The sequence below is a fragment of the Neopsephotus bourkii genome, unplaced genomic scaffold, assembly GCF_033783945.1.
Source record: "Neopsephotus bourkii isolate Nb327-2 ecotype Australia unplaced genomic scaffold, CSIRO-AGI_Nbou_v1 NB_1433, whole genome shotgun sequence".
Classification (NCBI taxonomy): domain Eukaryota; kingdom Metazoa; phylum Chordata; class Aves; order Psittaciformes; family Psittacidae; genus Neopsephotus; species Neopsephotus bourkii.
The window spans coordinates 4,367,020-4,389,456 of NW_026901910.1; the positions used below are offsets into that span (position 1 = coordinate 4,367,020).

The following is a 22,437-nucleotide window of genomic DNA, read 5'->3' on the forward strand; positions in this document are numbered from 1 at the left end:
AGCATGGGCATGACCGACTGTGCACAGGCTGAAGGAAAGGTCCTTAAAGACAAGACTTGCAAATAAGCACACAAACACCGAGTGCATTTCCACTACAGGGATGCATTCCGATGTTATTTCACCCCACACCCCAGCAGGGCTGGCAAAAAATGCCTTTTAGATCTTCTCCACCAGAGATGTGAAACAATGAACCTTCAGTCTCAGCAATAAGCACCAGTAGTAGCAGCAAAGAGGGCTGCTTCAAGGTAGCTATTCAGCCTGCCGCTTTTCATCACTGTTGCCTGTGTTAGTTAGACATGCTGTTGTCTCTCCCTCTTTCTTTGTAAAGACTGTGTAAGTAACTTTTACCAGTCTCCAATGAACATAACCCAGGATGTGCAGAGCCAAGAGACACTGGAGACTTTCTCTGCAGCCCAAGGGGAGAAGCTGTGGCAACTACAGAGCAATCGGAGAGAAACACCAAGCCTTACAGAGGCAAATGACTCAAATGGAGGTATTTAGAGATGCAAAGGGCTACTCATCAACTCATATTTGCCTTCCAAAGCAGGGGTCCCTTTACTAATCCTCTGCAGAATGTGACCGCAAATGGTCGTACACCAAGATAAAGTTGCTGGGTTTAGTAAAACCATCCCAACTTCAGCACAGACTGTGTGCTTTCACAGGGGACCAGGGCTTCTGCTAGTGCACCACGCAAACATGATGGAAACCACATGCATCTCCCTGGCCCAGTCAAGATAGAGGCCAGCAGATGCTAACAGGAGACCTTGAGTAACACATTAGGAATGCCACAGGGTTAGGCAGACTGACACAGAGAGAAACTTGGTGGTCTCAGCAACAACAGAGCTCCCCTTCCCTATTTTACATCCTAACAAAACAGCTGACTTATTCCCTACCTCATGCAGCCCTTCTATGGGAACAGCTTGGCTGCTGCTTGCAGCACCTTTATTATGCCTGAAAGGATACTGAGCCATGCTCAGTGCCCTCCAGCCCGGCTGACCTTACTGAGCAGCGAAGAGGGAGGAACAGAGGGACAGACTGGAAACACAAAGCCAACAGATGGACATTATCTTGATACTATGCATAGCACCACAAGACCTCCTGAAGCACAGCCTTAGCAAACTCCCATTCACCCACCACCGCACACTAAGGAGGAGAGTCCAGAGAGAGATTTGGGGCTGGGCTACACAGACAGCAGAGCTTTCCCTAGGTTTCTTTGTCCTCCTCTCCTTGATACAGCCCCTGGATGCCCTGAAAGCAGTAATAAATAAATAAACCAAGAAAAAAGAAGAGGAAAAAAGTGCTGTGTCGACACTTCGGGGCATATGAGGAGGCAGAGATGGAAATGAATTACTGTGCAGCTGCTGTCTCATTGACAGATATCACTGCTCTTTAAAACGCACTTATCGTGCTGACAGATCTACTGCATCCTTCCACCACCTCCCCCCTAGCACTCAAGGCTGAAGGAAGGGACACGAGGCCGAAGACCAGAAGTAATGGAAAGTTTTCCTACCTTAACATCAACGCAGCTCCAAGGTTCAGGGAGGCGAGTAGAGTAAAGGGGAAAATCACCTTGTACCTACAGCACAGTGAGGTTCAGCTACAAAAAGAAACAGCTAAAAGCCCAAGCAGGGCATAGGACAAGAAGCAACTCTACATCTGCAACACAAAAGCCAGGAAGAGGGCTGTGCTCCTCAATAAATACTTCACCTGCAAAGGCGGTGCCCCCAGGTGATGGTGCTGATTGAGGCATCATGGCCTGATGAGAAACAGCTGGGTAAAGAGTGCCTGAAACGTGGTTTGTTTGCAATCACGACAGCTCACTCCGATGCCAGGAATAGGTTGCAGATGGAAGGTAGGGGCTATAGGTGATTTTTAATAGACTGAAGAAACTGATACATGACTATGGGAGATGTTTTCCCGAGGAGAAAACTTCATTGTCCCAATTACTGAATCAGCTGTGTTCCCAGGTGAGGCTTAGGACTGATGCTCTATGAAATAATCATGCTGTTTCTGCTGGTTTCATGTTTATCCTACAGTACTCCTGAAATCCCAGTCCAGTTTCACTGTTTACAGGAGACAAGACACTGTCTGAGAGTGAGTTTCTGACACATCTCTACATCTCAGGTCTGGAGGGAGAAACTGTTTCTAGCACTGCTGAAGCATGAGACCATTAGACACTGAAGAAGCTATGCAAATGCTCATCCCTTGGAGCTGAGTCCATAGGTTCCCCAGAACAAGGACCTAATTAAGAATGTATTTAGGTTTGCAAAGTTGATAACGTTTTCTTGTTCCTCCTGTTCCTTGCTTGGATGAGTGAAAAAGATACTCCTATGCCAAGGCAGTTCTCAGCTGTCCCTAAGGAACAGCTGCAAGTACTATCAAAATTGCACCATGATGCAAATGACGACTGTGTGTTTGAAACTTGCCATTAATATTTATTGAAAAGACTTGAAATTCCTTAATTCCAACCAAAATACCTGGGAAAATAGTGGCTTGAGCAAAAAGTGTCTCTCACTGTGTGGTACTGGCTGAATTCCATCTGCAAAACTGGCATCTAGACCCAAGCTTCAAATGAGCTCCAGCTGAAACCCATCTTTGATCAAGCTTTGGAGAGAAGGAAAGAAAGAAGAGCCGCAAGCTCTAAATAACATTCAGAGTAACAGTGGTAGCAAGGGAAATGCTTTATGCTGATCGCATGGAAAACAGCATCAAAGCCTGAACAATAAAGTGAATTTATTAAATTGGTCCAAAAAGTTTATTTTAAAATCAATTCGTATTGAACCTCCATAACAAAGAAATCATAAACTCCTCACAGTGTAATGAACTTCAATTGACCTCAGCCACTCATCCTGAAAGACAGGATGCCACTAGTCAACAGACAACCCCCTCCCCTGCTTAATCCATATCCTGCTCAATTCAGAAAAGCACTAGCTGTGTAATTTAGAACACAATCTCCCCAATCTAGAAGTAAACTGCCCTCTAAGCAATCAAATTCAGAAACCACTAAACCAGTCCATTCCCCATTCTCCGGTACATCACCGGTTTAGAACACAGTGACTGTTTTATCTATAAAGTAGTCAATGGCATAAATCTAATACCCTGTAAAATACACTCTCAGAGAAAGGGTGCTGTGCTATCAAATTCCTACAGTCTACCAATTAGTATCTAGAGACTCTCCAGCCTGGAGTTTATTATCTGTGGGCATTAGCACCAACAGATCTACACCGGATCCAAACTAAAATCACAACCCACTCTAAAGCTTGATGTCTGACTTAGATAACACATTGGATCAGCCTTTGGTTGTTTTCTGAGGCTCAGGGCCACATGGATCCCCTCTAACAAATGTGCAGCAGGTTCTGACTGGAGTTTTTCTTAGGGCATGTCCCTGCCCTATGTGGACTCTCTGGTGCCTATTACTGCTGCTGTGCTCACACCACAGCCCTTCCTTTAGCTGGGGAAGCAATGTGGGGCTCATTCTCCCAGTTAGCAACACCCATCAGAACTTCACCAGGGATCTGCTGAAATCAGCCAATAGTTCAAACTGATTAGGAACAGGACTGGCACATAGAGATAGAGCTGGACTAAAAAATGCTGCCAAGTTTGGCTGTAGCAAAGAACAAATAGAACACTTAACAAATATCTGTATGCATGTCTATGAAAAGTGTTATCCCCCTTACACTCAAGGAAGTCTTTACTAAGCAGGCCTCCCAGATTGAAACCCTATAACCTACCTATGTTTGGCTGTGGAGCACCCCAGGCCTGAGGAGTACCATGTCAATACCAATTAGAAGTGAAGGGACAGAGGTTTGCCCTCATCAGCACTTTTACTTGTGCAATTAGTCTCCCAAACTGCCTTGTGGATAAGTGAGGCAGCCTGCACTCATTGATGGGAGAGGGATGCCATGTGCATTACAAAAGGCTGGACCTTGCACTGGGCTCCAGCCATTCATGGAGCCAAGGGGCTGCTCAAAATCACATTAGCTCCTTGCAAAAGTGCTATAGCAAGGGGAAAACAGCGAGAAGAAATTGGCATTGCTCTTCCCCTTGCTTCTGGGTTCCCGCAACAACTGCAATCACTCTTGGCTCTGTGAAGGCTTGCCTTGAGAGAGGGATATTGAAAAGGGTACCACAAAAAGGAGCAGACTGTCTCACATCACCACTGTGTGAGAGTGTAGGTGAGCTGGGTACCTTGCACGTGTGTTGAGCATAGCATGTCTATGGCCTATGGGGTCCATGGAACACACAAGCAAAGCCATCAGCCAGATGCTATAAATAAAAAGAAGAAAAATGTGGTGAGTGCAAAGAGAAGGACATCTTCATCCCCCTGCTTCTAACACTGCATTCCAACAGGAAACAATCAGAGACTTGGATCCAGCTGGCTGCATCCCAGTTGTGTGGCCCTTGTGAATGGCAGCACACTGATGTCCAGAGTGAGGGGTTCACAGCAATCCCTGGAGAAGCAGGGGTTTCTGCAAGGTTTCACCACACCACCAGCAAATCCCTGCGTGCAGAAAAATACTGGAAACAAGAAGCCCAGCCACATGCCCAGAACAACTGTTTATGGCATGAGAGAGCTGTCTTTTCCCTAGGCGCCTGCCAGACTTGGCTGGCTCTGCTGCTCCGGAAGTTGCTAAGGGTGGCATGAAAGTGGAATTTGAGGGAACAGCTTGAAATTAAGCATGTTTCTGCTCCACCTTCCACCTGGGTAGATGAGATCCATCAGAACTGTGCCCTTCTCTGCTCAGATCCTGGCCAAACCCCTTGGGAAGTGCTGCTCTGAGGACTGTGGCCAGATGGTTGATAGCTGCCCATCACCAGGGCCAGTCTTATGAAGAACTGAGTTTGAGGTGCTGATTTATTTTGTTAAGTCTCAGATACCAGATCGAAACAGGACAGATAGGACTTTTGGAGGCTTATGGGAACTTCACACCTCAAAGGCATCTCTCTTTCTGTGAGAGCCAAAGAGGCCAATGACAACAGAAGTTATTAGTGGAGTGTACCAGACACACAGGCTGGCAGCCAGCAGGTTGCATACACCTTGCTTCCCTCGGGAATCAGGCTTAACTTTCTAAAGAGAAGCAACCAGTAGCGCAATATTTTCCCTACAAGCCCCATCTTTATTTTTAGAGCTTAACCAGAAGAACATTTTGTCTCCCAGTCGGATCAAAATGCCTGCAAATGCACAGGGGGCAGCTTTGCTCCTCTTTTCCCATCTTCTTTTGTAAGTGGAAGAGTGGAAGCAGTGAGGAGAGTGGGAGGAACAAGGCACACGTACACCTCAGTGCTGCAATGGCCCAGCGAAGCGACCGCGCTGTTATCAGCAGTGTTGTGCACGGCGAAGAATGCAGAGGCAGAAGAAAAGCTTCATTTAGAAACACATTTCATTTACATTTTTATAACAAAACTTCAAGGTTCTGATGTATCATAAGGGCTCCACTTAGTACAAAGAGCGGGATGATTAAAGCTCGCATAAGCAGTGATTAAGAGCCAGAAGCGAAGCCATTCTCCCTTACTGATGGAGGCGTGTTTATCCTGCAAAGATTTGCCTTCCCCTAAGATAAGAGTTTCACAGCACTCTGTATTTATATTGAAGCCACAAGTGTGCGGGCAGGGGCTCCAAGACTAAGGAGACAACTGTGTGTTTAATAAAGCACCCTGCAACCAGAAGCATAGATGAACCCGTGAAGGAAGAGTTCCCATACATGCTAACAGACGGACATTATCCATGCTAAGAAACAAAGGCCAAAGGACCACAGAGGCAGTGGGTGGGAGCAAGAACTGCCCATTGATGCTGTGCAGATTTATGCCTGCTGAAGACCCAACCCAATGTGACTGGGACAAGGAAAACTCTCAGGGCCCTGCAGGGCTCTCGGCATGGAAAAGGAGTGAAGCACTGGACAGCAGGACTATGGGTAGAGCGCTTAATCCTGCTGTGCCTCAGAGCCCCCGGCTGTACAACAGGGGGAATAACACTCCTTCCTGCACATCTTTTGCCTCCCTCCTTCAGTGAGGTTCCCCAAGGCACCCCAACCATAAGGCCCAGGTTGCAATTTAGACAAAAACCCCAAAGCAGCCGCATTCTGAGTTAGATCCAACACACTGGTAGAGCCATCAGCATAGAGTTTACCATAGGCCAACACACAAATGTAATTTGAAGTGGTCATCACCCAAACGCACAGCCTCTCTTGCTTGTACATCTGGCCTCTTCAGCACCAAGACAAAGTAGTATCACACCGAAACCCATCTTATAAGCCTTATTGAGGAAAATCGATCAAGAATTGGGTAACAGCTCTCTTCAGACTCAGGAGTAAGATATTTTAGAGAACTAGTTTGGAAATGATCCAAATGGTATAATTAAGGGATCAAGATCAAGTTAAACTAGACTTAAATAGCTCTGAAACAGTATCAGACACATTCAAGTACAAAATTGTTCTGCATTGCGGCACCATTTGGAGGTTCTGGCAAAGAGGTCCAGGTTCTGTCATGATGCTTATCTATATACTAAGATAGGGCTTAAATTCCCCAAGCCTGATAAATCTCTATTATTCTACATGCTGCCAATACCTCTACTGAGAAGCAGTTGCTGCCACAGTGTTTATGTAGCTTTTACCTTCCATTTCTGCATGGGAAAGTATTGCTCAATCCATATACTAACCTGGAATAATAAGGGGTAAAAGGACTGATATTGCAGCAGTCAGGACCTTAAGCATAAAACTTGTGGCTTACACCCATGCTTGAAAGTTTTAGGCTGCATCAAGCAGAGCAAGAGTTAAATCATCCCATAAAGATAAGATTTTATGTGTGGGAAACAGCTTAAATCTGTTCCAAAGCAATGAGCAATATTGACCCCCTTCACTGGTGTGATGCTGGAGTGTAAGAAAGCTGGGGACCACTCGGAATTTGAGGCTTTCCAAATCCCACTTCCCAGTCTTTGCTTGGTCCCAAAGCTTCTCCCTTAGACCAGTTAAAGGAACGAGCAATTGGAGACCTGAAGGATGTAAAAACTGCCCAGGTTTTGTGTCTTTGTGATTCCTGAACATAAGTCACGTCTCGATTTGGAGCATATTAGATCTTGAATTACATATGTATTTTTTTCCTGATTAAGAATACATTTGTAGTGAAAAGAACACTGTGTATTCTGTTTGCAATGCTGTGACTAGATTGGCCAAATACAATGATCTATGTCTGCTTTGTTCTCCTCATAGCATTTTCCTGGCTCTTTAGTAGGAGGTTTATGGCTTTTTGTGCAATATGAATTCGGCAGCCCGTATTTTTTCTTCAATAATAAATACAATGTTTACAGGAATAAAACCTCAATTCCAGATAGAAATATGCACCCTTATATGTATGTCAGTGCCGGGGGCTCCCATCTCTTCCCATTGGTAAGTACCGGGAGTAAGCTCACAGATGCACATCATCCTCAGAGGGTTTAAACAGCTGGTCTTGGCTCGCTATGGTCCCTGCTATGGTACAGCTCACCCCAGCAGAGGAATGCTCCTGTGTGAGGAGAAGGGAGGCTCCTGCCTGCCCGAGGGACCTGTCAAGTCCAGGGCACTACATGGCACATGGGTCACACGCCTGGGAGGCCAGCAGATGCCGTGTGCCACTTGTCACAGTGCTCCTTGAAAGAAGGGTCTTTTGAGGTGATGCTCAGGCGAGCGGCAGCATCATACAGCTGCCGGTCCCTGCTCGGAGACCCTGGCACCAGCACACATGAAGGCAGCAGTGCTGGAAACAGACAGGCCAACAGGCCCTAGAGGGATGCAAGCTGGAGGAGTGCTAGCACTAAACCAGCTCATTGGAGCTCAGCTGGAAGTTAGGTATCTCTTACAACAGGGAACAGAAAGAGTACGATGGCACAGAGGCAATGTTCCTGCAGCAGGATAAGTCCTGATTGCATAGATGCACCAACAACAACCATAGCTTTACAGGCACAAATTGATTTAGAGCAGGATTCAAATCCCCATGGCTTCACAGTCCTGCTGAAACATGGCAACCAGCTGGACACATCCCAAATGTCAGGTTGGATGCATCAGAGCTTCCATTGACCTCTGAGCTAACACAGTTCTTTCACAATTGTGCTGCCAGTTAAAATGACAGCTACCAAACTAGAAAGGGGGTTGAAGGCATTGTATTGCCACTGTGAAGGACACAGCCTGCTTGTGTTTACCTCACCTGGTACTCTGCAAGTGACCCAGAACCAGGAAAGGACAGGTTTTAATACACTTCTTACTGCTACGCACAGTTATAACCCAGCCATCGTATGATCATCAAAACCAGACTTACACCAAAACTGCAGATGGACCCTTTTGCTGTCGCATCTCCTTAATAAATGTATTTGGAATAGCAAAGACAAATACATGATGCTGTAGAAAATGACACCAGAGAAGCTGTGGCCAATGATCAGAACTAATGGATCACTATTTAATGATAATACTTAGCACTTGAATAGGTTCGAAGCTTCAAAAGAGCTGTGCAAACAGTGGCTAATTAATCCACACAAAATCCCAGCCAGGTATTACTGGATTCTTTCCTTCCTTACACAACGTTCAGAAGATTACAGCTACTAATTGTCCCCACGGTCACAGTAGGGGAGTGTGGAGATTGCTAAGGTAGGAGGAAGCACGTTCATGTGGATGCGAACACCACCACACACAAAATGAGAGGTTCAGGCCCTTGGAAACATCAATTGAGCTAATGATTCATCCTTTCCAGTGATCCTAGGGGCTACTATTATTATTATTACCCTAATCTTCACAGGGAGGATGGAAAAGAGCATCAGAAGATGAAGAGCCCATGTAGGGACTTGGTAGAGGAGAGGGTTAGAAAGCAGACCTCAGGATGAGCAGCAGCAGTGTGCAAGGGCAGCAGTGTGAGGCTGCCTGAGGAGCGGACACTCCTTGTGCAGTGCTCCCCAACCACTCTGCTCGACTGTAAATACTCAGCCACGATGGGCCCAAACACCAGCTGTCTAGGTAATAATAGAGGTAAATCCCTCCTCAAACACCCGGGCACCTCCTCCCTCTGGATAGTCATTTGGCTAATGCACTGTTTGCACGTGTTAAGAGCAATTTGATGCAGATGGAGATGGGCAGGAGATGGGATTCACCCAGGAGCAGCGCTTGTGTGATCTCTGGAGGAATAAAGGAGAAAGCAGGAGCACATCCCTCCATCCCCAGGGTACTGGCAACACGTGGAGACCCCAGAGGAGAGGTTCCAGCCCCTGGCACTGACGGTACTGATGCTCTGCTTGCAGGGGTCCAGGGCCCAGGGGCTCTCTGTAAGGTCAAGGGCAGGAGCCTGCCCCAGCCTGGCCATGGCTTCACCACTAAACACCCTGGAAAGACCAGGGAGGAAGAAGCAAGGGATCTTCTGTTGCTCGGTGGGCAGTGTTTGAGTCTCTGGCTTGCCGTAGACTGACCAAGCAGAGTCTGTGTCCATTCTGCCACTGTCACACTGAGGGACTGCTTCACCAGTTTGCTACTGTTCTCACTTGCTTTGCATTTACGGTATAAACTCCTGAAGGTTTCCTGTTAAGGCTACGTGTAGCACATTCACTGTAGTCTGTTATGGATGAGCTCACATCTCTCCCTCTTCAATGGTGTCATATGTGGCTGTGGAATCATCATAAGGGACAGAGAGAGATGTACCAGCCAGATCTGTGAGCTTATATGGCTTGTTCCTTGTGCTGCTAGCTCAGATTAGCTGCTGCAACCAGAAAACCTGCAGTACTTCTGTTCCACAAGGAATCTTTCAGCTCATCCCCTTCCCTGCCTGCTCTTCAGGACCAGCTCAGACCACTTCCACCTTCAGTCACGAAATACCAGGTTTGATAGATGTGAGCCCTCCTGAGTCATCACAGATTGCTGCAGATCCCTCACCGTGCGCTTCTACAGAGCAAACAAAAGGAGTTTGCCTTTCCCTTTTTGCATGTGGTTTGTGATCATTCAGCTGGGCATCACAGTGCAACTAACTAATCTTCAGGCTTACAGGGCATTTTGCCATCAGCAATTCAGCACAAGGGAGGGAAATAAAACGATCTCTTTTCTTTGTCGCTGGCCGTCGCACTAATACCACAGCACTGAATGGGATCAATGGGAAAGTGCTGCTACACTTCCTTAATGCTTTATTACAGGCACCAGGGTCCTGCTAAACAGCATAATAAAATATCAATAAATAGACTGTTTGCTGTGAAGGCTCCTTCTGCTTCTGCAGTTTCTCCACCTCAAGCGCAATCTCTGCAGCTCAGTACGTTTCAGCATAGCCAAAGGGTATTCTGGCATGCAGGGAGAGATGGGAATGGATAGATGGATGAATGAACGGATGGACTGGCAGCAGGCACAGGGGTGCTGGGTTTCAGAAGCTGGGAAGAAATAAGCACATCACCAGAGAAATGCTGATGCCCATTCAAATCGTTCTGCTTTCAGCTTCCTATAAAACCCCCAATAGTTCATGTAAAAGCAAGACTGATTCCCCTCCCTTATTAAACACCCCAGAGAAAAAGAAGCATGGCAATGTTTTTTAAACCAAGATTTTGGGGGATTTTAGTATGAAGGGATACTTCATTGGGAAGGTGCTCAATACAGGTGCAGGAGCAGGGAAAAGCAAAAGATAAGAAGGCCTACATAAATCATTGTGATTAAACACAGACAAAAACAGGTCTTGAGGAGTGATGAAAACCACCAGGATTTTCATTGTGGAAAAGCAGGCTTTGACCTTCCCACAGAGCAGGAAATCCTCTACCCAATCTGCTCTTCTAACTTGCTCCGTTTTGGATATAGTCTTTTCTTTAGTGCCTCTGCCTAGAATATCTCAGCAAAGCTCCTCTGCTGAGAGACAGCTGGCTCTGCGATGCAGCGTGGTATAACACAGACCTCCTTCTTTATTAATAGCTGGTGGTCTACCCAAGCCTTTGGGTTAGCCAGGGCTCCACGCAGCCTGCCTCTGAATCAAAGCCAGCCTGTGCCTGAAAAATCTCTGCTGACCAAGGTCTGTCCTACAGCTTCCCCCTGGGGGCTTTGGCAAAGCACCTGATAAAGATGTCTTCGGCGTGTCTGACATCAAGCTATTATGCTGTTTACAAGAGATCTGTCACAGACAAGTGCCTTCTGTATGGAAGCTGTTTCCTCTCCAGGCAGAGAGCAGAGGACATCCTAAATTAGCTCCTGAGAATGGAGTTATTCCAACACACCCAGACACAAACCGAGCCATGCATAGAGCTGCGTCCTATTGAGTTTGGCTTACAACCTGTACATTTTCTCTCCCTTCCCTTCTTTGCTTGGCTTCCTGACCTTGCAGTTTATCCAGAAGTTCAGTGGGAGAGAGGGAAAAATCTGGAGGGGAGGGACAAGGAGGTGGCAAGGCTGAGAAATGCCTGCTGGGAATGCTTTGGAAACCACCCAAAAGTAGGAATGCATCATCGTGAAGAGGACGGTTAATATGAAACAAAGCAGTCAGGAGCCCTGCCTCACGGGCTGCAACCCACTCCTCCTCTCAGACACACATGCAAAACCCAGGATGCCAGCGTACAAGGGTGGCTGCAGTTTATCCTCCATAAACCAGGGTCTTCCATGGCCTCTCTTCCCCCGTTGCCATTGCGCTGCAGAGCAGAGCATCAGTGTGCAGAAGGGGGGGCAGCATGGAGTGGTGGAGGGTTCATCTCTCCAATCATAAATTCAGCCTCCTGTAAACTCAATTCCGTGATGCTGCGCCTGTGACGTCAGTAAATCACAACCATAAAGACGGGAAGGCAACAAGAGCATGCAAAGGGAATGTAAATGCGTGCGGGAAGCCGGGGCCATCACTCACATCAGGTTGCTGCTGAGCTCAGACAGGAGAGGCAGGTCTGATAGCTGCACAGGCAGAGATGCCCGTGCTGGCTCCTGCCCTCTGGCATTCCCACCGCCACCCAGTAAAGACAGCATCTTGCAGAAGGGAATGGGAAGCATCTCGCTGCATGGATATTTGGGTTCAGTGGAAGATACCTGGCAACTCCAGGTTTTTAACAGCCGGGTTTCATCATCTCTTGTCTTTCTCCGTAAAAGCTGATACTCCTCTTGTTTTAATGACCAGATTTTCCCCAAAGGAACAGCATTTACCTCACATTTGACACGTGCTGTACAGAGCCGGGTGCATAGCAGTACAAACGATGGTGGCTTGTTCCTCTTCATAACAGGTAACCCTCTGCATCCTGGCACTCCCACTGAAAGTACTTCTGCCTTGTGTATTGCAACACACAAAATCTCTTCAGATCCCACTGAGAAGGGACTGCAGATATTCTCAGCGGTGAAGGATGTGGCATTTGTGGCCTGACATCTATGCAATAGAACACGCATGAGAGCTCTGCCTCCCCTTGTGCACTGAAAGCATCCTGCTCTGTTCTCATGGCTGAACTCACCCCGCACGGGTCTGCCCAGATCCCTTGCTTCCTCAACAGCGGATCCCGACTGTTGATCACACCCAGGTGACCTTCTCCCAGCTGGCCATCACATGTGTGGCCCTTGGCAGCGCAACGTGACGCTGACCTGAGCTTCCCCCCTGCACACACAGAGCAGAGGCCAATCCAGCAGCGGCTTGCTGGCAGCCCCACGGGTAATCACGATGAGCAGGCAAAGCCTGCTATGCCCTCTGTGCATACAGCGATGAGCATCATGCACCCCCTTCCCAGTACCCCTCTTTGATCACCCCTACTTGGGGTCTGGCCCCCTCTGCTTTGCCACGTTGCTCCTTTGCCCCCCTTGCAGGGTGGCTTTGTGAGCCCCTGAGCTGTCACAGTGTGACTGCCCGCTGAAAGTGAAGCTAATGCTGTGTGACATGGTGCTCCCAGCGCATCACACACTGAAGATGAGACCAGCTGAGGCTGCTCCTTGCTTCCTGTCCTGGAAACTTCCAGCACCAGACACACAAGTCTCCCTGAAAAGAGCTTGTCCAGGGTGATGGAGGGATTCTTTTAATGCATCTGAACTCAGCCTGTCGCAGACTTCACCACCTCCTTTCTCCCCTGAGCAGGGTGCCTAACTCAGTGGCAGCAGATTGGGTCACAGGCTGATTCCTGCTCTGATCCAACCAAACCAGGAGAGGCAACATTAGAGGGTTCTCAAAGGCTTCTCCATTGGCTGTGCATGGCAAAAGCCATCAATAAGGTCTGCTAGGAAGGAAGCTGGGTGAATGATTCTGTTCTCCCATCTATAGAACAAAACCTCATCTCAGCCCTGCGGCCTTCTTTTAACTGCCTCCATCCCTTCTCCGTGGAGAGGCTTTGCACAGGAGTCACAGATGGGCAAGGGCCATTTCTATTTGCAGCCAGCCCAGTGACTGTGCTTCATCCGCTGGCTGATAAAATGCCCCTCACCAAGAGAAACAAAGAACAGCTTCTAAAATAACCCATCCGCCCTCTACCTCCAAACCACGCTCCACTTCTGATTGACAGCTTGGGAAAGTTCCTAATTATGTCCCCTGGATACTTTGGAGGCCACCCACCCCTGAGCGTGATTTGATGGCTCAGCGAATGGATGGCCTCGTTTGCACTGATTTATATTACAGAGCCAGATCTAGCCTCATCAGCCTAGCTTGACCTAGTTTTTCGCTTGCATAGGTCAATAAAAACACAGCAAATAGAGCTAATCAGACACTGAGGATGCACAGTTAATTTGGGCTGCTCCAAACTCACCGGAAGGCTGCAAACTCTGCTGTCATGAGAAAAGAGAGAATAAATCTTTGCCTAAAGAGTCAAAGGGAATTGTACACAGAACAAAATACCATTTCCAGGACAGATAATGCAAGAGGCTTTCTCTTTCTTTTTATGGTCTGTCTGCATGCGGTGGATGCTGCACAATCCTCCTTCCCCTGAAAGCAGAGAGGATTTGTCCCTCCTCTGAGCTGGGGTTATTGAGGAATCACCAAAAGGGCACGAAGTCAGACAAAAACCAAACAACCAAAAAATGTGTGCAGCTGGCTCTAGAGCGTCCAAATAAACCCTGGGTAAATGCCAGGCTGCTTTAGTCACTGGCTGTAATGGGACAAGGATGACCTCCTTTAAACTGCCTGGGTAGCGAGAGGAGCAGTCCTCACATGAGAGGGCGTTGTGCCATTGCTGTGGGCACGGAGCTGGCAGGACCTCAGGCAGCAAACAGGCACACGGGACACAGACACTGCAGAACGTGCCTTGCAGAGCACACACACAGCAGGGTAACCCACACACATAGGCAGGGACATCCCAACCAAACGCCTGGGTTTCGTGCTGACTCACACGTGACATTAGAGAGCTCTGCAGACCAGGATGCAGGGGGATGTGATGCCTTACAGCCACACACATGCCGTCCCTCCTTAGCCCAACACGCCACGTGGATGTGACGTCTGCAGTCAGACATCGGCATAAATACGTCCAAGGCAGGATGCTTACATGTATCACCCATGCATGGGGGTGGGCTGCAGGGACCCAGATGTTTTCTGTCCTCATATGGCTATTGTGTCCCTCTCTGATCCCACTGCAGACAGAGCACAGTAAAGGTGTGCTCTCTGCTGATGTATTTCCCCATGTAGTCATACTGGAGCATCAGTCACAGTACATGTGCTGATCTGTCACAGTAGGTATGCAACAACAGTTTGTGTTAGACAGACCATACAGATGTGTACAGTACAAAATATATCCCATCACACAAAGACACAGTCTACAAACTACCTAATGCCTCTCACTTAGCAATCTGCATGCTTCCAGCATCTTTTCCTTCCACTGACAGCAGTGCTAACAAAGGACCATACCTGTTAAGGTGCTCCAGCCCTTTGCCTACTACCAGCCTGTGCTCTTGTCCCTCCTTTCTCCTGCCTCTTTCCTCATGTGGGTATCCTCATGGCTCAAGGGTACAAGCCCAGGCCTGTGATAACCTAACGAGGGTATCTCACATCCACCTGCTATTATTGCCATACACAGTGAATGACAAGCAGAGCCCACCAGAGCTGGCTTGGTCTAGGGCTGAGGTCAAGAGTGTTCATTTCCCTAGGGAAACAACAGACACGTGCAAGCCTGCTTTGCAAAGCAGGCAGGAACTGATGTATTTCCATGGAACACTTGCCCCAGGGGGCTATGGGGGAGCCTGCCTCCCTGTCTGCAGCCGCTGCTGCCATTTCCACTCAGGGACTGCGGCTTCAGCGCTGCAGGCACTTGGAAACAGCCTCATAAGGGCAGGAAAAGGGGCCAAGGTCACCCATACCCACGCTTGCACTCCAGTGAAGGCAGTCAGGCAGAACCCCATGAGAATAAAAGCTGGCACCAACAGTGATGAGGTCTCTGCTTCTGGATGGAGCTGGGATGCTCAACCTGGACTCAAAACATCCCTGCAGGCACTGAGCAGCTGAATCCCTGTGAGATAAACGGCAGGGCTGTCTGTCTGGGGGAGAAGCAGGGTCGTGTGGAGCGGATGGAGGCTGAACTGGCCCACAGAGGACTGCAGGGCAGTGTGGATGACTCCTCTGCTGAACGAGTCTGCAGCAGGGTGTGCAAAGCTCACCAGGCTCTATTCACCACTGCGGGGAGAGGCTTTACCTGCCACCAGAACAGCACCAAACACCAAATACTGCACCCAGCAGCAGGCTCCGGTTCTGCCTGCCCGTGTGCTGCCTGCTGTCTCAAGAGATGCTCCCATGTTTGCAGTGAGGGACAAACAGCAGCTGACAAAAGCTATTCCCAAGCAATTGGCCTCAAGAGGCCCGTGAAGGCTGCAATTGCTGTGCTGCACTGCATCCATGTTTGACTGTACTGTTGCCAGGGCAGGGGGAAGGAGCAGGAGCTGGATGCAGAGATATGCTTGTGTATTCAGGAGGGTATTTCTGCATGGGGCCTCCTCCTGCTGCACAGGGGAAAACGCAGCTCTGAGACCTGGTCCTTGGCTTCAGCTTTCTGTACCTTGGCCCACTCTTTGCAGCAATTCCAAAGAGCTGGGTGCTTTCAGGGACTCCTTCTTTAGGGAGGGAGTTGTGCAATCCCAGATGCTTGCATTGACGTAGCCTAGCTTTCTGTAAGGAGCTGTTTATTCCAAAGATAACAGCGTTTAGGTCATAGCTTGGTGAAGGGAGGTCTATCAGCAAGGTTATGCTCCTAGGCCAATGTCCTCCCACTGGCACAAAAGCAAGTGGGATACACCCATCCATTAAACAGACTCCAGTGTTTAAGTACATTGGGAATACCTGGATTGTATTTCCCCCATTTCACCACCATACACCCCAACGCTACTGTCCCTTAAGGCAGGGCCAGGCCACCAGCTGATGGTGATGCTTGCCCTCCCCTGGCCTCTGGTGTGCCATGCTGCCAGGACCCCAACAAAGACTGGGTATTTGCAGAGCAAACTCATCTTACCGCCTGCTGGCCCCCACCACATCCCACTCTGCAGCATCGTCCCTGTGTCTCTGGCGCCGGAGCATCAGTGTAATGTGATGTGACACCTTCCCCCACACTTTGTTATAAATATCATGGCTCACTGTAACTGTGTCTGACACCCCCTTGGAGGCATCTTCTCATGCTCCCAGCCAAGACGTGGGCACGTGCAGATCCCCCCCAGTGTGCATTGTCTCTGATGGCAGGGGGCTGCCCTCCGTACCCTGTCCTTCCCCACCAACAGCAGCAGAGCCAGCACGATGGGGTTGTGTAGGGTGAGACATCTGCGTTCAGGGATTCCTTTGCGTTCAGCCTGACTCTCCAAGAAATAACACTGCTACATCACAGTCTTTCCCTTTTGTTCTCCCATTAAGATGGATGCCAGCGCAAGCGATAGGGGCTTGTATTTCCCCGTGACCAAAGCCTATTATTTGGAGAGCAGAACCATCTCCTTATCACCATACGTACCCCACCACTTCCCCCGGCACCCCCTTCTTAGCTTGTAGTTATAGGCAAATGCCACTAGATGTCTGTCAGGGTCCTACACACTGCCTGCTAGGGGTAGCCCTGGTAAACAAGGCTGGGGTGCAAGCTGTGCGGAAAGCTGTCTGCTTCTCACTTCATTATCCCAGTCAGGCTTTTGGATATTATTGGACCTGCGGAGAAATCTCAGTTTTCCATTGATTTCCTTCTAAGAAATGCGGGGAAGATGAGTATTATCTCTGTGTACCATAAACTCTTCTCCAGCTTCATTGCAGATGCTTTTTAGGCAAGTTTTAAAGTGCCTCCTAAGGACATGGCCTCTATTAGGGCTGCTTAGACAGGCCTTCACGTTTACCATGCTGTAGATAACAGGAAGATGCTGTTCCAGTACTAGCCAAGAGCAAACCCAGCTGTGCAGCCCTTGAACAAGCCCTTTCTAGGAGGACTTCTCACCCAAAATCAACCCTACAAGGACAAAACATTCACGCAGATCATGTTCTTCGAAGAGCTGAAGATGTCTTGCAAAAGATACATCACTTTTTCAACATCCTGGTCTCAAATGAATGTGTCCTGAACTGACCTCCTATAGACATCCCTGGGCTCATCCCTCTCTTGCCTCTCCAGCCTTTTAATTCTGCCGTTATCCCCTTCTTGTCCTGGGGTACCTGTTGTGCTCTGTTGGAGGGTGGGATGCCCATTGATGGGCTGTAACTGCAGCTGCCTCTGCTCCTGGAGCCACCCATGGTGCTGGAGCACAGGTCAAGTCAAGGAGCCGCTGCCCAAGAGCCATCACTGAGGCTTCTTCTTCCATCAAGAGGGCAGCTGCAGCGTTATGGTTTCACCTCTTGGGTAACTCTCTGCGGCAGATGCAAGGCAATTACCGTCACTGATGTAAGCACAATTACTGCTCAAGCTGCTTGAGAGATGACAGTTATTTTTCAGAGGAAATTTTGGGAAGGAAATCATCTCTTTTTGTGTTTTGAGGAATTTCAAATTTCCACTCACTTCTTTTTCTCTCAAAAGCAACGTACGAGAACCAGCCTTCTCTTAACACTGTTGATGTAAAAACATATTAAGGAAACATGAGGAAGAAAAAGAGGAATTTGTAAGAAAGAAGCTATCTTGGAGTAGAAAAGAGAACGTTTTACATATTTTACTTTCTTTCTCGACTTTTTTTTCTCTTTTCCAAGGGTATTTATCTTTCTATGCAATAAAGTTAGCTTGAAAGTAATGTTAACCGGCTTTACATGCAGGTCTATCCTGCAGAGGTCAGGATAGCATAGGAGCCTCTGCATCCAGAGTTGTGTCTCCCCATGGCTGCACAGCCCAGTGTGAGGCCAAGGAGATTGTGACAGTCATGGAGATGAAAAGTGAATTTCCTTCCCTTTTGCCCAGTATGAGACCAAAGGGGACACCCTGTCAAAATCAACCAGAAAGGCATCTGGCTGAGAGCTGGCTGGGAGAAAAAGGTAGTTAAGAAACACAATAGAGAGGAGAGAAAAGAGAGACAGAGATAAGGTACATGGCTTCCAAGATGTGGGATGTAATGAGCACAAAGCCTTTGGAAACGCTCAGAAGTTGCATCTGAAAAGCTCCCCTGGCTGATGTGTCAAGGAGTTTCCAATCGCCTTTCAAAAGCCGCTCTTCTCTCTGCTGCCTCTTGCTCCCTTTGTAATGGGTGGCTGTTTCTAATTATCTGTAAATGTTAAATGTTCCCTAATTCAATCAGAACAACTTGTTCACAGATGGCAAACCCTTCATCTGCTCAGCTTTCAGCGGAGTCTCTGACTCAAGAGCCATTGATCTCTTAGTTCCCAGGGAGGCTGGCTGGAGACATGCAAGGGATGAGGAGAGGAAAGGAATGTGTAGTGTACAGGAACACTTCCAGGTCTTGCTGTCTTCCCTTGACAGCTCTCACCATCCTCTGCTCCCCCATAACCCAGGACTCCATCCTGGGCAGGATATCACCATCACTGATGCTGGCAGATGCATGGCTTGGGTTAAGTCTCTCCTCCTCTCCCCATGGCCATATTAATGCTCCTTGTCTCATCTGGGTGAGCAGTCCTGCTCAGTGCCACCTCACCCCCCCTTGCAATAGGTACACAGTGTGGCACCTTGGACCTGATGCAGTTATGTCATGGACCTTGTGGTTTATCTCACCCTGCATCCCAGCTCCTGTCACCGCTATGCTAGCTCTTGTCACACTCATGCTTGGCAGATGGTGATACCATTGGACTCTGCATTTCTTACATCATTTCCTACTGGTGAATGGCACATGCCAACACTCTGTGTCCTTTCTCATTCCCTCCTCCAAGCACTTGTGCTCAGTCATATTTATCCCCCTCAGCTATTGCACTTTTCCCCATGCTGCCATCCAGACTTGTTGGCTGGGGCAGAGAACTACTGCCCAAAGCCTAGGAAACAGGAATCCTAAATCGGGTAATTCCACTGATGTCATTGAGATTTTCCATTCACACTGCACAAGCCAGGGGGCATGGGGGACAAAGGAGGCGGGTGGTGAGGTTTTCTTATTAAACCCAAGGAAAATCTCTTTACTGCTGGTTCCTAATGATTTATTGAAGCACCCAGTCTTCCGCTCAGACCTCGAAAAGGGTCTCGCCTTTGATCAACCAGTGACTCACCATCTGCAGCCGAGGTGATTTACGACAAGCACAAGCTATTTCTGCACATAGAAGGAGAGAAAAAATAGGCCTCATCATCACTGAGAGGGTGGGAAGGATGAAAAACAAGCCGCCCACAGGATAATGCTGGCTGGGCTGCTCCTCACCGCTTCCCCAGCACCGCCGCGCAGTGCGTGGCTCCCCGCAGCAAACACGCTGCTGCCATGGCTTGTGTGGGGGAGACTCTTACGTCTCCGACAAATGGATCCATGCCAGGATAGGAATAGAACAGCTTAAATTATACTCTTCACGTTGCTTTGTGGGGCTGGGTGTGGGTCTCCATCAGCCGTGCTGACAGAGCGGGGCTGCGAGCACGTGGGGCCGAGAGGATTGGCAGCTACTGTCGAGCACATAGACGGATCATGCTCTTTTCAATACCCATCTTTCCCTCCCTCGTGGCTTAGACAAAATCTAATCACTTCCAGATCAGGAAAGTGTATTTCCTGAAACCTCTTCTTTCATTTTCCCCAAAATCTCCAGCCAAATCCTGCCAGAAAAAAAACCTTAAAGACCCCTACCCTCTTTCCATAACATGCCTAAAACCTGGAGCATCACCTCCAGCATCCTCCTAGCCTTTACTTTCTGACTCCACAGAAGGATGCCCTTAGCTAAAAGGCTGTGATTCAAACCAGACTGTTTAGAGAAGGAAAACGTTTCATCGTGCAGGAGGTGAACAGATTCACAGCTACCATCCAGCCACCCATGAGAGACTCCCAGCACAGCGAGCGGTGCAGAATCACTGCTCCATATCTCCAACAACTGGCTACGGAGAAGCAAAGTCATTAAAGTGTGCATTACATTTGCTTTAACTATCCTTGGGCAGAAGCTTCATGCAGAGCCCCACTGGGCAAAGTGCTCCACTGCTCAGGAGCAGTGATTAGGGAGAGTTTGTTAATGAAGCAGATTTTAGTGACTGAAGGCAAATGGAGAGAGAAGAGAGAGAGAAGACTTCATCAAATGGCATAACGTGGGCTCGCTGCAGCTGATCTTCAGTGGACATAAATCAGTTTGGTTCTCCCAGCTTTTAGCAGCCGAGGATCTGACCCACGGGATGTGCGACTCATTGAAGGGCATCGCACCAATCACATCATAATTAAATGGCTCCTCTTTGGCAACTGGCTGCTGCAGATCTCAAAGCAGTTTGCAGATGCCCAAAGCTGCTTTAGAGCCATAAAGGTTTTCCTCCCATTTCCAAGCTTGCCTTTTCCATACACTCCCTGAAGGTTGAGCTGCTCTAAACCAGGGTGAACCCCCCCAAAGCAGGGGAGGGGGGTGTAAAGGGACCCTGACTGAAAGCACAGTCAGCCCTGCTGTTGTGATCTCACTGGGCCATCCACCTCTGCAATGAAAATCAGCATCACCCTGTGGATACCAGCAGAACATGACCAATTTACTCTGTCTGAGGCCTATTCCCAGCTCTGTGGTACATGTTTTGCCCTGTTTGAGAGATGAAAAGGTGGATCAGTGCTCTTAAAAGACCCAACCCAGTTTCACCAGTGCACAGATGGTGTGTACAGCACACACAGCATCCCCAAATGCAGAAAAATATGCTTCCTGTTCCCTCCTTACCTCTTTGTCATCCTCCTCCCCACATTCATATGCAAAGGGCACCCTAATGCCCTTTACACCATCCCCTCAATGGTGTAACTCCACTACTAATACCCTTGGAGTTGCAAGCCCCTGCGCATGTACAAGGGGAACCTGTGTCCGTGTTGCAGTGCAGAAAGGCCATAGGGGAAAGGAACGAGCTGGAAGTGGAGAGGGTTAGCAAAGGGCAAAATAACTCCTGTTGCATTCAGGGAAGACATCCAAACTACTCCAAAGCACTTCCCAGAGGACCCAGACACCTGGTGGATGGCTTTCCAATGGCTTGCTGGTAGTGCCAGCCTTTATCCTCTGTTATCCATAGTGTGAGCTCTTCCAGGAGTTCTAATCTCCCTCCCGATGCTGAATTACTTGTGACAGGAGGAGAGTAGGTTTGATGGGAGCAGGGATGGATGGCTTTGGGGAAGCACCTCTCTTTCCTAGAGGAAAACTGGGAATGAACAGAGGAAAGAAGACCTCATGTGGTGCTAGGTGGAGTACAAGCACAGAAGAGAGAAGTGGAGAGATTGCAATCAGATCTTACACAGGCTTTCCACATGTCCTTCAGGCACAAGTACCTCAGTTTGGCAAGCCCTCCTAACTCCCTGCAGTTAGCAGTAAAAATGAGGCATTTTCCCAGCCACCATCTGATCCTCTTCATCAGTCATTGCTCTGCACTGCCCACCCACCCATCCCTATTCATCCTCAAGATAAAGCCACTTAGCCAAGCCCCTTCCCATACAGCCCTTCATCACTGAGAATCGATTTCCTATATTGACTGAGCAGGCCCCAGCCATTAACAAGTTCATTTTCCACCACTTAGATGCAGATGGATTCCCTCAAGAGCCCCAGGGTCACCAAAGTTTCATTAACAGACACTGTAAAAGTATTTAAAGGCATTAAAGGAAAAAGGAAGAATCAGTTGACAAATGGGGTGAGCCCATAGCCCTACTCCTCTCAGGTTATCTCAAAAGATGAAACTCCTGATGCCCGCAGAAGGACAGAAAGCTCTTAACAGCTTGTCCCTGCTATTATCCATCCCACAACACATCACCTTCAAAGAGGGCCAGATATTCCCATAATGCACCAAATGGAAACCATTTATGCATTTACCTAAGCTCTGGATGAGCATGCTCCAGCCACTAAGGGCTTTTGGCCTCCAAACCCTCCTGTTAGCTGTGACCTGCTGTCTGGTGGCAAACTGAGGCATGAAATGATGAAGCCTCAGGCTCAGATTTGGATGCTCAGGTACACTAGCAGGTGTTGGTATTATAGACAGGCATGAATTCTAGTCCCAGTTGCTTATATCAGGGCAAAATA

At 48.4% G+C, this 22,437-nt stretch overlaps 1 protein-coding gene across 1 annotated transcript in view; it reads left to right on the forward strand.

Moving 5' to 3' along the window:
- The first annotated feature begins 5,291 nt into the window (after positions 1 to 5,291).
- The window catches only part of NECTIN1 (nectin cell adhesion molecule 1), a 115,758-nt gene continuing 98,612 nt past the window's right edge, over positions 5,292 to 22,437 (forward strand). The window contains exon 1 of the mRNA XM_061368539.1: positions 5,292 to 5,301. The gene's annotated coding sequence lies outside the window, so the exon portion shown is untranslated. The remainder of the gene's footprint in view (positions 5,302 to 22,437) is intronic.